The sequence below is a fragment of the Lissotriton vulgaris genome, chromosome 9, assembly GCF_964263255.1.
Source record: "Lissotriton vulgaris chromosome 9, aLisVul1.2, whole genome shotgun sequence".
Taxonomy (NCBI): domain Eukaryota; kingdom Metazoa; phylum Chordata; class Amphibia; order Caudata; family Salamandridae; genus Lissotriton; species Lissotriton vulgaris.
Genome location: NC_141697.1, coordinates 437701857 through 437717149, shown reverse-complemented (window position 1 = coordinate 437717149; position 15293 = coordinate 437701857). Strand labels below are relative to the sequence as shown.

Below are 15293 nucleotides of genomic sequence, written 5' to 3'. Positions count from 1 at the left end.
AGGAGAGCCACAAGATAGCTGCCCACTGACTCTGGGGAACACCCTGCACAGTGCAGGCCCTCTACAAAGCAGTTATCCATTTGTGGATGTCGTCCCCTTGTTTAAAGGGGGGCACTATCTTACCAAGGTGTGTCGTATCGAAACTCTTTTCCCTATTGCTAGGTACATTGCTGCCACCAGTGGGGACTACCCCACTTAACTGTTGCTCTCTAGCAAAGGCAAGCCTCTCTTTGGCCAGGGCAAGTTCTTCCCTTTCGATCCTCAGATTAGCTGCCCTTTTCTTAGCTTCGTACACTCTCCTCTGAGGGGACGTCATCCCTCTTTGAGAAGAGTTGTGAGAGCCATTGGTTTGAAGGGATCTGCCAGAGTCTCTTGACAGAGATCGGGCTCGTCCATTCCCAATGTTAAGCGGACCTGACAGTAGCGCTGGGGGCGCCCCAGTACCACTATCATGTTTGCTTAAGTTGGACCTGCTTAGTCTAACGACTTCTACCTGTCCCTTATCTGCCTCATCCCCAGAGGGATCCTCATCCTCATCATCCTCCACATCTTCGTTCTCAGTTGCGAGGTGGATGAGGTCAGGATCGTCTCTGGTTCCCTCGAGGGGAGGCATGTCTCCTTCTGGATTAGAATGGCTAAGAAGCTTCTCAGCCTTTCTGGCATCATAAGTCTCTAGGAGACCAATCAGAAAGGAGGTGGTGGGGTTAGCCCCTTGCTTAATCTTCCTAGAGGTACATACTTGTCGTAACTCATGGAAGTTAAGCGCAGTATATCTTGAGGAGATGACCTGTGGAGGGTCGACTGACACAAGGGGAGACTCAGAGTTTCCTCCTTTGTCCGACATACTGCTTCTAGTGTGGTGTAAGTGATGCACCTACTTACACTACGTGTTTACCTACTGTTCCCTTGCTAAGAGTTGCAGCCAAGGTGTGCTAAGCCTTGAGGAGCTACAACAGCTGGTTCAGTAGAACTCAGAGTATTCTAAGCTTTAGTTATATGTACTAACAGTACTTGTGTGATCTTTCAACAAGATATTCTTAGGATACGTGTGGTAAAACAACAGCAAGCTCAAATCCCAACCGCTGCTCACCAATGTGAGAAGTTGGCCCGATATGCAACGTTCGCTATTCTAGCGACCGCTATGTATCGTTCCAACGACCCTTATGGTGTTTGGTTGTAAGTCAACCTATAGACCAGCTATCCTAGTAGCGTGGATACGAGCAGTCTAAGGCTAAAGACTCGAGAGGGCGCGTTAAGCCAGCTGTTTACCACACATGTACCCCTTGAACACCCAGTGAAAGGACACCACACAAGTGTTATGAAAATAAACAGTATATTTATTAAGAATCACAACAGCCCTGTACTCTTTATGAGGACAGGGTACTAAGCACAAACCAAATCTCTTTAGCAAATACTTCAAGTGCACAGTTAAAACAAGTGTCCGAGGACACGGAAAGTTTAAGGTCTCGGGTGGACCCGATAAGGCAAGTCGGAAGCGAGGGACTCGGGACCCTAGAGTAAAGAGGCTATGCAGGCACCGAAATGCCGAGTTACCTAGCCACGAGGGCTGCGGCTGCACAAGTCTTACAGGCGTCGGGGTCTTCGCTGACGAGCCAGGAGCCGGAAGAAAAGGAGTTGCTGGCCGGCGACCAGTGATGAATAGTTCGTAGAGATCCAAGCCTGGATCAGAGATTGATGATACCTGAAAGCAGAGGGGACCAAGTTCGTACTACTAGCCAGTAGTCAGAGGGTACCAGGAAGGCACCGGTTGGCCGTCACCTCGACCAGGTGAGTGGGCGACGCTAGGCTCTGCAGTCTCACGGACCAGGAGGCGTTGTCGGCGACCACGGTGGAGGTGCGAGCTGTCCCACGAAGGATGATGCTGTCGGCGTCGCTGGGCCCAGGATGGGGCAACACGCCTTGGCAAATCTCAGGGCCACGTGGTGGGCCTAAGATGGCGTCTTGAGTGGACCAGGAGGGTCCGGGGTGCTTCTCGAAAAGATGGAAGCAAGGGCCAGTCTGGAGCAACCAGACCAGCAGTGTTGATTTCCGGATGTCGTCACAGAAGGGCACAAGCCAGCGGCTAGTGACCAGACAACGTGCTGAGCAGCGAGCAGAAGGGTCCCACGCAGATCGTGGAGATGCTGGGAGAGTGCACTTCGGTGCTGGAGCGGCTCAGGGTCGGGGCTTCTCGGACCCCAGAGCACTCACCAGGGAATTGCTTCGATGGTCGTGCTGGTTAAGAGCGTGCAGGTTCTGATGATGGCCGGTCCCTCGAGGTCTCGTCGCACCCACAGATCACAGCTGAGCTGATGACGTGGGTAGAGGTCAGAGGTGCCAGGGGAGCCGGTTCTCGTCGAGCTGGGCCGTCGGATTCCTTGAGGAAGGACTTACAGCAAACCGCAGAGTTCTTAGATGGTGCCCGCTGATGCAGGGTGACTACTCCTTAGTCACAAGGGAGAAATCTTGAGAAGAGTCTTGAATGTCCTTTCGTAGAAAGTAGTTCTTGAATCAAAGATGATCTAATCTGGAAGGGTCCCCGCTCCGGCCTTTATTCTAAAGAAAGGGGTGGGTACATGACTAGGTCCTGCCCTAAGGGTGGGACCAGGAAGGGGGGTAGTTACACCCCTCTCCCCTGCCGGACTTTCCCCAGGCCAGGGCTGTCGCCCCTGGAACTGGTTCTAACCGGCAGATGCGTAGTGAGCACCGGGGTGCCACTCCGCAGTCACCTTCTCGCAAAAGCCCTACCTACCCAGAATACACAAACCCTGTCTGGGACGGTGCGAACACCGCCCTCGACAGGAAACCCTTTGTCCAAGCTCTCCTCGCTGGAAGGACTCCCAGCAGCAGGAGGTCAGACTCGTGTCTGTGGTGGCAGCATCCATTTTGTGGAGCTGAGGCTTTAGTTAACTTTAACCGGGGTTCACAGTTACGTACATGTCGTGTCCCTCTAGAAGGGCGGAATGCTAACCTCGTCGCCAGAGTTGGTGAGAGGGCAGCATCCCGATTCGTATGACACCTTACTCGACATGTCTTGATAACGCGACACCGAAGTCACCGATGTGGTACGCGTTATCATGGAACAGCCATTGGGTCTTGATTCCGCAAGCTGCAACCGGGCTCGGCTCGGGCCAGAGTCTAGTTCACACGAGCCCATGCACTCTGCCTTCAGGATTGTCAAGGCCTGCCATAGGAGTGACTGATAGGAACTCGAGTGTCCCTTGTATGGTTAGATATAGGGCTACTATATCTAAAGCAAAGTGTGTTTACACGACTTCGCCCCAGCTGTCACGCAGCCAGTTGTGTCAAATTTAGGAGGCCAGCCAGGGGTGGCATAATACATGCTGCAGCCCCTGGCGGCCCTGGGTACACCTATGCCCTGAGTTACAGGGTCTGATAAGGTGGCCCAGTACCAATTGGTAAATGCACCTAGGGTACATGTCGTAATTTAGAAAGAGAACAGCCAGGCTGTGGGTCTGATTAGCAGGCCCACAGCCAGAGAAAGTCGTAAACCAGTGAAACAAAATCGAAAAATCTGGGTGATCATAGGATTGCAGACCCTACTCTCCTACAACTATCACAAGATATATCGATCAGACATGATGTTAATTGATGTTGCATCAAGGGTGTAGCCTTAATAGTGCAATTAGTGTTGTTTGGTGGCATATCTGTGCATGTACATACCAGACACACATAGGGTAGGTAATGAATAAAAGGAGTACGCCTGATTACTACTTGGATTTATATTCCTGTATTAATACACTGTTCTTAGCACCATGGTGAAACTATACCTGCTATTTACTACTTTGGTGCCTATAGCACAAGTTACTACTTGTGTAACGATATATCTGTAAGAGACATTAGTTAGTGATAGATTCCTTACCTTAGAATATCCCCAGGCGTCTGACTGGATCCGGAAATTTTTGCGTAGCAGTACCCTTGTGCGTCGTCTGCGGCTCCGCATCTGTCGTCGGCGCCGTGATGACGTCGTCAGAGTACTTAGACGCCGCCTCTGTGTGCTGACTCAGTTCTTAGACATACTTTGGTGCCTATAGCACAAGTTACTACTTGTGTAACGATATATCTGTAAGAGACATTAGTTAGTGATAGATTCCTTACCTTAGAATATCCCCAGGCGTTTGACTGGATCCGGAAATTATCGCGTAGCAGTACCCTTGTGCGTCGTCTGCGGCTCCGCATCTGTCGTCGGCACCGTGATGACGTCGTCAGAGTACTTAGACGCCGCCTCTACGTGCTGACTCAGTTCTTAGACACAGCTTTTCCGCGCCAGAAACGCAGAGCTATGCTAAAAACCAACACTGGGGCCATTGAAACTAGGGCCCTGAAAGGGGATGACCTTAACCCTAGATATCGGTTCGCAGAACGGGGAGGATGATTGGGTCGGTAAGGAATCCATCACTAACTAATGTCTCTTACAGATATATCGTTACACAAGTAGTAACTTGTGCATCTGAAAGAGACACTTTAGATAGATTCCTTACCTTAGAATAGATACCCTAGCAATACCAACTCCGGTGGTGGGTCTTGTGAGAAGTTGGCCTGATATGTAGTGCTCACTATTCTAGTGATCACTGAGTATCATTCCAAACAACCCTTATTGATGATTGGTTGTAAGTCAACCTTGTAGACCAGCTATCCTAGTAGCATGGACAAGAGCAATCTTTAGGCTAAACTCTAGAGGGCGTGTTAAGCCAGCTGTTATACCATCACATATACCCCTTGAACACCAAGTGAAAGGACACCACACAAGTTGCTATGAAAATAAAAGGATATTTATTTATAACAAGTCTACCCTGATCTCTTTATGAGTCAGGGATCTAAGCACATAACAAAACTCTTAAGAAAATACTTTAAGTTGCACAATTTACACAAATGCCCGAGGGGCAAGAAAAACCATATACTACAAAAGTGGAATGCGAAATACTAGCAGGTAAGTAACTAGGTCCAGAGGCTTCAGGATCGCTAGGACTACACTACTGAACCTTCAGGTTAGGAGCAGGAGGCCTAGGGAGATCGGGTGCAGAGTGTGCACTCTCACGCGGGATGCGGGACAAAGTCTATGGACACTAGTATTTCGTAAAGTTACAGTTATCGGACGAATCCGACTAGATAGGCTGAAAATGAAAAAGGATCTGGACACTTAGATAGTGAACCTACGTTGGAGCACCGAAATGCTCAGGTTACCTAGCCCAGGGGCTGCGGCTGCATAGGGTTCAAAAGACGTCCGGAATCCTCGTTACAGTCTATGAAGCCTGAAAGAAGAAGTTGCTGGTAGGCGACCAGTGATGAAGTTCGATGTGATCCAAGCCTGGATCGATGATGGAGACGACCTGAAAGCAGAGGGGACTCAGTTCTTAATCACTAGTCAGTGATTAGGTGGGCACCAGGATGGCACCGGATGAAGTCACCTCAACCATATGAGTGGGTGACGCTGGGCTCTGCAGTCTCTCGGACCAGGAGGTGTTGTCGGCGACCAGGATGGAGGTGCGAGCTGTCCCACGAAGGTGTCTGCTGTCGGCGCTGCTGAAACCAGGATTGGAGCAACAAGCCTTGGCAAAGGCAAGCCCACGCGGTGGAGACAAGATGGCGTCTGGAGTGGACCAGGAGGGTCCGGGGTGCTCCTCTTTTGAAGGGGAGCAAGGGCCAGTCTGGAGCAACCAGACCAGCGATGATAGTGTCGTGGTTCGTCGTCAGGAGGGCTACAAGCCAGCAGGCAAGTGGCCGGACAACACAGTGAGCAGCAAAGAGCAGAAGGGCCCCACGCAGATCTCGTGGATGCTGGGGGGCTGGACTTCGGTGCTGGAGCTGCTCAGGGTTAGGGCTTCTCAAACCCCAGAGCACTCACTCGAGGATCACTCGGCGGTCGTGCTGGATAAGTGTTGTGCAGTCTTGAAGATGGCCGGTCCCTTCAGGTCTCGTCACACCCATGAATCTCAGCTGGGCTGATGGTGTAGGTAGAGGTCAGTGGTGCCAGGGAATCCGGGTCTCGTCGAGCTGGGCAGTCTTGATCCGGAGGATGGACTTACAGCAAACCGCATGCTCTTAGATGGTGCCCGCTGGTGCAGGGTGGCTACTCATTAGCCACAAGAGAGAGTCTTCAGAAATGTTCAAGAGTTCTTTCGTGGAAAGTAGTCAAGATTCAGAATTATCTAATTTGGGAAGGGGGCCCGCTCCTACCTTTATACTAAAGAAAGGGGCTGGCACGCGACTAGGTCCTGCCCATGGGTGGGACCAGGAAGGGGGGTGGTTACACCCCTCTCCCCTGTCCGGACTTTCCCCAGCTCAGGGGCTGGTGTGCCCCTGGAACTGGTTCAAGCCGGCATATGCACAGTGAGCACCGGGGTGCCACTTGCAGTCACCTTCCTCTCAGCCCTGCCTACCTGGGATACACAAAACCCTGTCTGGGATGGTGCTAGCACCGCCCCTAACAGGAAACCCTTTGTCCAAGCTCTCCTCGCTGGAAGGACTCCCAGCAGCAGGAGGTCAGACTTGTGTCTGTGGTGGCAGCATCCATTTTGTGATGCTGAGGCTCGAGTTAACTTTAACCGGGGTTCACAGTTACATACATGTCGCGTCCCTCTAGAAGGGTGGAATGCTAACCCCGTCGCCAGAATTGGCGAGGGGTTAGTATTCCAATTCGTATGACACCTTACTCGACATGTTTTGATAAAGCGATACCAGAGTTGGCAAATAACTGCGAGGATTATAATGCACTTAAGAGTATATGGTACGCGTTATCATGGAACAGTTATTAAGACTTGGTTCCGCAAGCCGCAAACGGGCTCAGCTCATGCCAGAGCACCATCTCACATAATTCCGAGCACTCTGCCTTCAGGATTGTTAAGGCCTGCCATAGGAGTGACTGATAGGAATACATGTGTCCATTTTAGGGTTAGATATAGGTATACTATATCTAAAGCAAAGGGTGACTACACCACCTTGCCCCAGCTGTCGTGCAGCCAGTTGGGTCAGATTTAGGTGGCCAGCCAGGGGTGGCATAATACATGCTGCAGCCCCTGGTAGGCCCTGGGTACACCTATGCCCTGGTTACAGGGACTGATAAGGTGGCCCAGTACCAATTGGTAAATGCACCTAAGGTACACGTGTCAATTTAGAGAGAGAACAGCTAGGCTGTGGGTCTGATTAGCAGGCCCACAGCCAGGGAAGTCGTAAACCAGTGAAGCAAAAAGCAAAAATCTGGGGTGATCATAGGATTGCAGACCCTACTCTCCTACAGGTCTGCGAACCAATAATCACACCAGAAAGCCCTGGAGGACAGAACGGCCAAAGAAGCCATCCCTCCGGACTTGGCTGTCCCGGCAATAGTGTCTTGCAAACGTGTGCAGCGAGGCCCACGTAGCTACCTGGCAAATGTCCTGCAAGGGCACTCCTCGGGCCAAGGCAGTGGTACTCGTCAAATAGGGGATTCCTTCTTAGCCAAGGAGTAGCACGCCTGGATACACAAGATGATCCACCGCGAGATGGTCCGCTTGTGCACCGCCTTTCCCTTCTTAGCTCCCACGTAACCAACAAAGAGTTGGTCATCCATCGGAACTGGCGTGTGCGATCCAGATAGTAAGAGAGCGCACGTTTTGGGTCCAGATGGTGGAGCCTCTCTTCCTCTTTCGAGGGATGCGGAGGCGGAAAGAAGGTGGGCAAGGTGATGGACTGCCCAATGTCGAAGGCTGTAACTACCTTGGGTAGGAAAGAGGGCCTTGTCCGCAACACAACCTTGTCGGGATGGACCGACAGGAAAGGAGGTTTAGAGGATAGAGCCTGGAGCTCACTCACTCTCCTGGCAGAGGTGATGGAAACCAGGAAAGCAGTCTTCAGAGTAAGAAGGCGGATAGGACAGTTGTGAAGTGGCTCAAAGGGCGCGCACATCAGAAAAGTAAGAACCAGGTTCAAGTCCCACTGAGGCATCACGAAGGGAACAGGTGGAAACATATGTGTGATGCCTTTCAGGAATCGATTAAAAACAGGGGACTTGAACAAAGAAGGTTGATCAGGCAGCCTTAGAAAGGCTGAAAGGGCAGAAAGGTAGCCCTTGATAGTGCCCAGAGCAGAGCCCTGCTGGGCAAGAGAAAGAAGGAAGAGAAGAACCTCAGAAAGAGGGGTAGAGAGAGGATCCACAGCCCTTGCTGAGCACCATGCCACAAATCTGTTCCACCTGCAGGCGTATACCGACTTTGTGGAGGGACGTCTGGCTGCCAGATGATGTTACAGACTTCAGGAGGCAAGTCAAATGGCCTCAACTGTTGCTGCTCAATCTCCAAGCATGGAGGTGGAGACTGGATAGGTTCGGGTGGAGGACCGCCCCCTGCTGCTGCGACAGAAGGTCCTCCTGAAGAGGCAGACGAACCGGGGGATCGACTGATATACTGAGTAGCTTGGGATCCGAGTATCTTTGTGCCCAGTCTGGAGCCACAAGGATGACTTGTGCCCGGTCGCGCTTGATCTTCTTCAGCACTCTGGGCAGAAGTGGTATAGGCGGAAAGGTGTAAAACAGCCCGCAACTTCACTCGCGACGAAAAGCGTCTCTGAGCGAGTGCCGCCTTGGAAATTCCAACGCGCAGAACTGATGACATTGCGCGTTTTCTTCGGGGCGAACAGATCTAACCAAGGCTCTCCCCACTGCTGAAAGCGGCCTTGCGCCACGTCAGAGTTCAGACGCCATTTGTTATCCAACATGCACCGGCGGCTGAGTTCGTCCGTCCTGGCGTTGAGAGAACCTGCCAGGTGTTGAACCACCAGGGTCACACCCTGATGTTCCAGCCACTGCCAAAGGCGCAGAGCCTCCTGGCAGAGGGTCCACAACCCCACCCAGCCCTGTTTGTTGCAGTACCCCATGGCAGTGGTGTTGTCCGTGAGCAACTGCACTACACTCCCCCTGACAGAGAGGAGGAATGCCTTCAGTGCTAGACGAATCGCACGCAGCTCCAAAAGGTTGATATGGAGCTGGGACTCCGCCGGAGACCAGAGGCCTCTGATCTCCGCCTCTCCCATGTGACCTCCCCAGCCCTGGAGGGACGCGTCCGTCACAACTACGTGCTCCGGTTGGGGAAGGGAGAGGGATCTGCCGCTGACCCAATCGTGGTCCGTGAGCCCCACTGCAGCTGTCTCGCAGTGCCCTCCAAGATCAGGACATGGTCGGACAGGTTGCCCTGATGCTGGGCCCACTGAAACTTCAGGCCCCACTGCAGAGCCCGCATTCGTCAACGGGGGTGATACACCAGAAGGATGCAGAAAGCCATCAGCCCCAGAAGCCGCAGCGTCAACTTGACCGAAACTCGGGATAAAGGTTGAAAGATTGGAATCAGAGCCTGTATATCCCGAACCCGCTGTTCGGGTGGGTAAACCCGAAACTGCGCCGAGTCAAGAACCGCTCCGATGAAAAGGAGCTTCTGAGAGGGACACAGGTGTGACTTCGGCACATTGATGGAGAACCCTAGCTGGTGCTAGAGGTCTGCCGTCGTCTAGAGGTGGCTGACGACTGTCTGGGGAGAACCCGCCTTTAACAACCTGTCGTCGAGGTAGGGGAAAACTGAAACCCCTAACCTGCGCAGATGAGCAGCGACACCGCCATCACTATCGTGAACACCCGTGAGGCGCTAGTAAGGCTGAAGGGGAGCACGGTAAACTGAAAGTGCTTGTGGCCTACCGTGAACCTCAGGTAGAGCCGGTGGGCCGGCAGGACGGGGATGTGAAAATAAGCGTCCTGCAAGTCCAATGTTACCATCCAGTCTCCTGGGTCCAGGGCAGCTAAGACGTGAGCCAGAGTCAGCATTTTGAACTTCTCTTTCCGGAGGAAGCCGTTGACGTTCCGTAGGTCCAAGACAAGGAGTAGGCCCCCTTTACCCTTCTTGGGTACCAGAAAGTAGTGGGAGTAGCAACCACATCCTACTTCTGGCCCAGGAACGCGCTCGATGGCCCCTTTGGCCAAGAGGGCCGTAACTTCCTCCTGCAGAAGTCACAAATAATCCCCCGATACGCGGTGGCATGGCTTGAGGGGTCGTCTCGAAGGGGAGGGAGTAGCCCCTTCGGACGATTTGCAGCACCCACCTGTCCGACGTGACAGTGCGCCAGTGGGAGTGGTGATGGCGAACCCTGCCCCCCACAGATGTCACACGGGCTGAAAAGCACGGACTAGGAGGGTTTTGAGGCAGATGCTGCGGGGGAGGGTGTGGACTGGCCTCGCTGTTGTCCCCGACCGCCTCCACGGCGATTTCCACGGCCGCCACCCCGCTGTATGTTAGCCTGCAGTGCGTGGCTGGCAGCACGCGTGGGGGCGCCCCATCCTTGGCGACGAAAGAAGCGAAAGGCACCCGTTTGCTGGCGCGGGCCGAGAGGCCCAAGGACTTTGCCGTAGCCCTGGAGTACTTAAAGCGCTCAAGCGCATGGTCTGCCTTGTCGCCAAAAAGGCGACTGCGATCAAACAGCATGTCCATCAGTGTGTTCTGGACATCAGCCGAAAAGTTGGCGGACCTCAACCAGGCGTGCCGATGAATCGCCACCATCGTTGCCATCGCTCTACCTAGTGAGTCAGTGGTATCCAGCCCACACCGGATGGAATATTTTGCTGCATCCCGGCCTTCCATAAGTGCTTGGCTGAGTTTGGCCAGTACCTCCAACGGACACTCTGGCAGCAATTCCGCGACCGTATCCCACAGAGAGTGGGTGTAGCGGCCCAAGAGGCATGCCTTGTTGGAAGACCGCAGTCCCAGACTAAGGGAGAAGAACACCTTTTTGCCGTACTGCTCATACCTCTTGGATTCCCTGTCTGGTGGAGCCGACTGGAATGCGGTCTGGGAGTTCGATGCCTGGATGACCAGGCTCTCGGGGGTGGGGTGGGTGGACAGGAAACATGGGTCGCCCGGGGCCGGCGTCTGGCCACGTTCCTATCTATGGGCAAACCCGTAGCGGGCCTGGACCAAGTGCCCAAAAGAACGTCGGTCAAGGCCTCATTAAAGGGCAGCAGAGGCTCGGCCGAGCTTGACTGCGGTTTAAGGACCTCAGTGAGGAGGTTAGTCCTCACGGCCGCGATGGGGAGCTCAATGCCCAAGGCCTTGGCTGCCCTCATCAACACCACACTGTAGGTCGCCCCCTCCTCCGTAGCCACGGTAGGAGGTGAAACAAAGCCAGTGTCTGGTGTTGTGTCCAGACCACTGGCATCCCCAAGTCCACCTGTCAAGTCCTCTTGAGACTGACACTCTAGGGTCAGAGGGTCCTCAGACCCCTCCCAATACTCCTCTTCACCCATCCCCTGATAGTCAGGGTTGTCAAATGATGAGGCCGGTTCATAGAAGCTAAACTCCCCAAGCGGCGTCGAAAGCGGCGCCCAGGGGTGCCGTTCCGATGCCGGAACCGGAGCGAGGGAGGCATCAGTGACGGCGCTGCCCGAGGACGGCGCCGGAGGTGACACCGGAGGGACCGGCGCCCGTGAGGTCGTTAGGTCAACCGGCGACGACCCCGATTCCAAAGCGGATCCAGAGGGACCCTGTGGCGCCGGGCCCGAAGCCCCCGACCCGCTAGGAGCCCCAGACGGATCCGCTGGGCCCGAAGGCGCGGCGGAACCCTTCGGGGAAGAGAGGTTCCTCATGACCATGAGGAAGCGCTCGATCTCCCCCGGCGTCGCGTCTTGCCCAGGGACCGGAGGGTGTGGAGCAGGCAGCGACGCCCACGACTCCGACAGAGCCGCGTGGGTGGTGTCACCCGAACCCCCGGCCGCGTTGCGCGAGCGTCGGGGGAGTCAGAAGAGCGATGAAGTCTCTTCGACTTCTTATGCTTACCTGACGACGACTTCGACCCGGAGGCTGTGATGGCTCCGACCCCGCGACCTGTTCCTCGACCTCCTGTGGGACAGGGACCTCTCGCGGCGCGGGGCCGACTGCCGGAGTTCGAGCCGCTTGCGGGACCGCTCCCGCCTAGCCTTCGAAGTCAGTGCCCGGCAGTCGAGGTAGGCCTTGTCGTCGTGGTCGACGCCGAGACAGTGGAGACACCGACGGTGAGGGTCCGTGACCGACATCAGACGGTCGCAATCCTCACACGGCTTGAAACCAGGCATCCCTAGGCACCGTCCGGAGTCGCAAGACTCAAGAAAGGATGATCAAAAAGGATCAAAAAAGACTAGTCAAAAAGTGATTAAAGTACTGCTTTTCCCAGATCTGCGCTTCTGGCGCAGAAAAAAGAAGAACTGACGTCAGCACGTGGAGGCGGCATCTAAGTGCTCCGACGACGTCATCACAACGCCGACGACGGACGCGGAGCCGCAGACGATGCCTACCGACACGCAAGGGTAATGCTACGCAAAAATTTCTGGATCCAGTCTGACGCCTGGGGATATTCTAAGGTAAGGAATCTATCACTAACGTGAGTCTTTCAGATATCACTTTCATATGCTTGACTACTGATTATCACAGCACATTTACTCCACACAAGAATAACGTTGGTTCAATAAAAATATTGAAGTACGTCCCATTGTGTATTCTCTGTGTACTTCTCTGAGAACAAGAGCGCACAAATGACTGAGCAAAAGAGTTCTTGATCTGTTACTACAAACCCTGAGAGATCAGGGTTGACCTACTTAGTGGTTGCCAGAAAACATTCACTCCCTGTTTAGGTTAGGGGTTCTTATGGTGGACCTGTGAGCTAGCTGGTCTCTAGGCCAACATATACTACAGGGATGTATGGAATCAGTCTAGGAACCAGACCCAACGTTTATGTTGTCCACGAACATGCAGATCCTACGGATTAGTGGGAACTACACAACACAGTGCCGCCAACGTTGGTTGGGATCTTATTTTACTGTTCGCCTGAGTAGTTCAATCCTGCCTTCTCAGAGACTCCTACTCATCTCCAATCGGAGACGTCTGTGATGATAGGGAAATCCGACTCAGCTGAGTAGGTAGACCCTATGATTTGGCTGTAGGCTGTTCAAGCTTGAAGGATACAAATTTCCCACATTGAGTTTACCCTCTCAGTAATTCATTTATTCTAACATGTCTGGAGATAAAGATGCTCCGATACTGTATATCGCAGAAAACTGCAGACATGCTCTTACTATAAAATTACTACATTTTGGTCTCCCGGCTATGGGTGGAGACATTACCTTTTTGTACGGCTTTGTTCGCCATAAGTTGGCAGGGTATGCTCAGACGTGAGTCCCTTGCTCACTTTGCCACTGGATTCAAGCAAGACTGGCTGAAGACTGTTGTAATGCCAGAAACTGGTCCTAGGAAGTTTGTTTCCGGTACAGGGAAGGCATGGTTTGGCAGTTCGGGCTGGACTATTCCCATGGGGCACAGGGTCAGACTGATTTGAATATGGCAGAGTGGGCTAAAGAACGGTGATGGATTAAACCCAGATCTGTTGACTGGGTTTGAGTGTTTGATTGGTTCAGATGCTCCGTCCCTCACCACCCCCTTTTGGTTGAGGCACACAAAGCATTAAAGACAGAGGTGTTCTATTCCTGGGTTAAATTCCCAGTGGCAAATGCTTGAACACAATTATTTCTTACTTGCACTGAAGATGTATCACAAGTGCAATACACTTCAGATGAGGTAATAGAGGTTCCTTCCTCTTACAAAGAACATATATATATTGCTTAAAGGTGCTCTCCCATACCCTACAGAAAAAGTGAGATGTGGTCCGCTCAGGAAAGAGGGAGCAATGGCCGGTCTTAGCCGCATGCACACTGCATCCTAACACAGCAGAAATGTGTGCACTATGTAGAGATTTTATAAAAATATGCAGGAGTCGCACACAGTTCATAATGTGAACACTAACAGTAAATACTGCGCGGACTGCTCAAGCCACACAACCACAACTGGTATCACTCCGCAAACAATGAATGCCGTTATGGGAAAGATTCCCACCAGTCAGAAGCAAATTCTAGTCTGGATTGCACACAAAACAATTGAACCGCTTGAAGCAGTATTTCCAGAAATGGACCCAGAGGAAAAACGCAGAATACTGACTATTTGCTTGCTTATGGATATCGCTTCCCCAGTGGAAGACTGCGCAACTTGGTGTACAGTCTTCACTGCCGTTTATACCACAACACATGGTACCCCTTCTCTGGCTGTTTTACCTGAGACACTGAAGCAGCTTCAGAATGAGTACAAGGCAGCACCTGCCCTGAACTTAGGGAGGAAACTAATGGACATTTTTTCACAGTATCTGCCATTATGTTGAGTAACATAAAAGAGGAGGCAGCGGCATTGGCTGTGCGCCAACGACTGAGGGATTACTTTCCTGCATAGCAGGAGAGGGAATTACCAAAAATTAACAATGAAACCTATGCTACACTAGGTAGAGATCATTTGGGAACCAGACCTGGGAAGCGACAACTTAAGAGTAATTCTGAAAAGGATAACTCTAAGCAAGCACCTGATTCCTCAACAAAGAAGAAATTAGATCATAAAAAAAAAAAGAATAAAGACAAGACACGATCACGGGGTGGGACTCCTCAGCAGGAAGCCACTGAAAAAAGATATAATCTCAAAAACCGTGATAACATTAGTAAGCCTGACAGGTATCAGGATACTGATACACATTCCTCTCATTTCTTTCAGGAGATATCCGAAACATGTTCAGAGAGAAGTGGATGGTCAGAGCGAAGATCGGTAGACCACATGAAACCGAAGAAGGAATCAAAACGCTTAACTGATCACTAGTAAGGATAAAAAATCAAAGACTCCTAAACCTCAATTCAATAAGAAAAAAGTGGCTGGAATTAAAATCAAGCGTGACCAGAATACTGAAGACTGCTTGTGTACGGGGAGTGGGCATTGACTATGCTAGACAGAGCGGCAGAAGTAACAAAAACGGACCAGAACCTGATGCATTATCTGGCGGCAGTAGTGCTGTGTGAGCATATCACAGTGGAAACGCCGGATACTAAGATAAGTGTTCCCCATCCATACTAATATAATAAAGAGAGAGCCCAAACTTTGAGGCGGGTAATCTCAGGAACCACAGCACCAATCACAACACCCAATACAGCGTTGGAAAGGGCAGTTGCTGCAGAAGGACATAGGCTATGCAGATGATCACCATAAACATTTAAAAGGTAAAAGAACTGTGCCAGCAAAGTAGTCCCTTGTGGGCGTGTCTGCGTTGTGCTGTGGGCGTGTGCTGGGGGCATGACAAACGCTGGGGGCGTGTGATACGTTCCGCCCTTCATGCCATTTCTCATATCGTGTGCTAAACTCACCCTGCTCCCTTAAAATACCCCTGCACCCCATAATCATAACCCACCCTTACTCCTTAAA

The 15293-nt window shown here is 52.2% G+C and overlaps 1 protein-coding gene across 1 annotated transcript in view; it reads right to left on the bottom strand.

Moving 5' to 3' along the window:
• TDRD9 (tudor domain containing 9) overlaps nucleotides 1–15293 on the bottom strand; it is a 2495642-nt gene that overhangs the window by 364472 nt on the left and 2115877 nt on the right. The gene's annotated exons all lie outside the window — the stretch shown is intronic.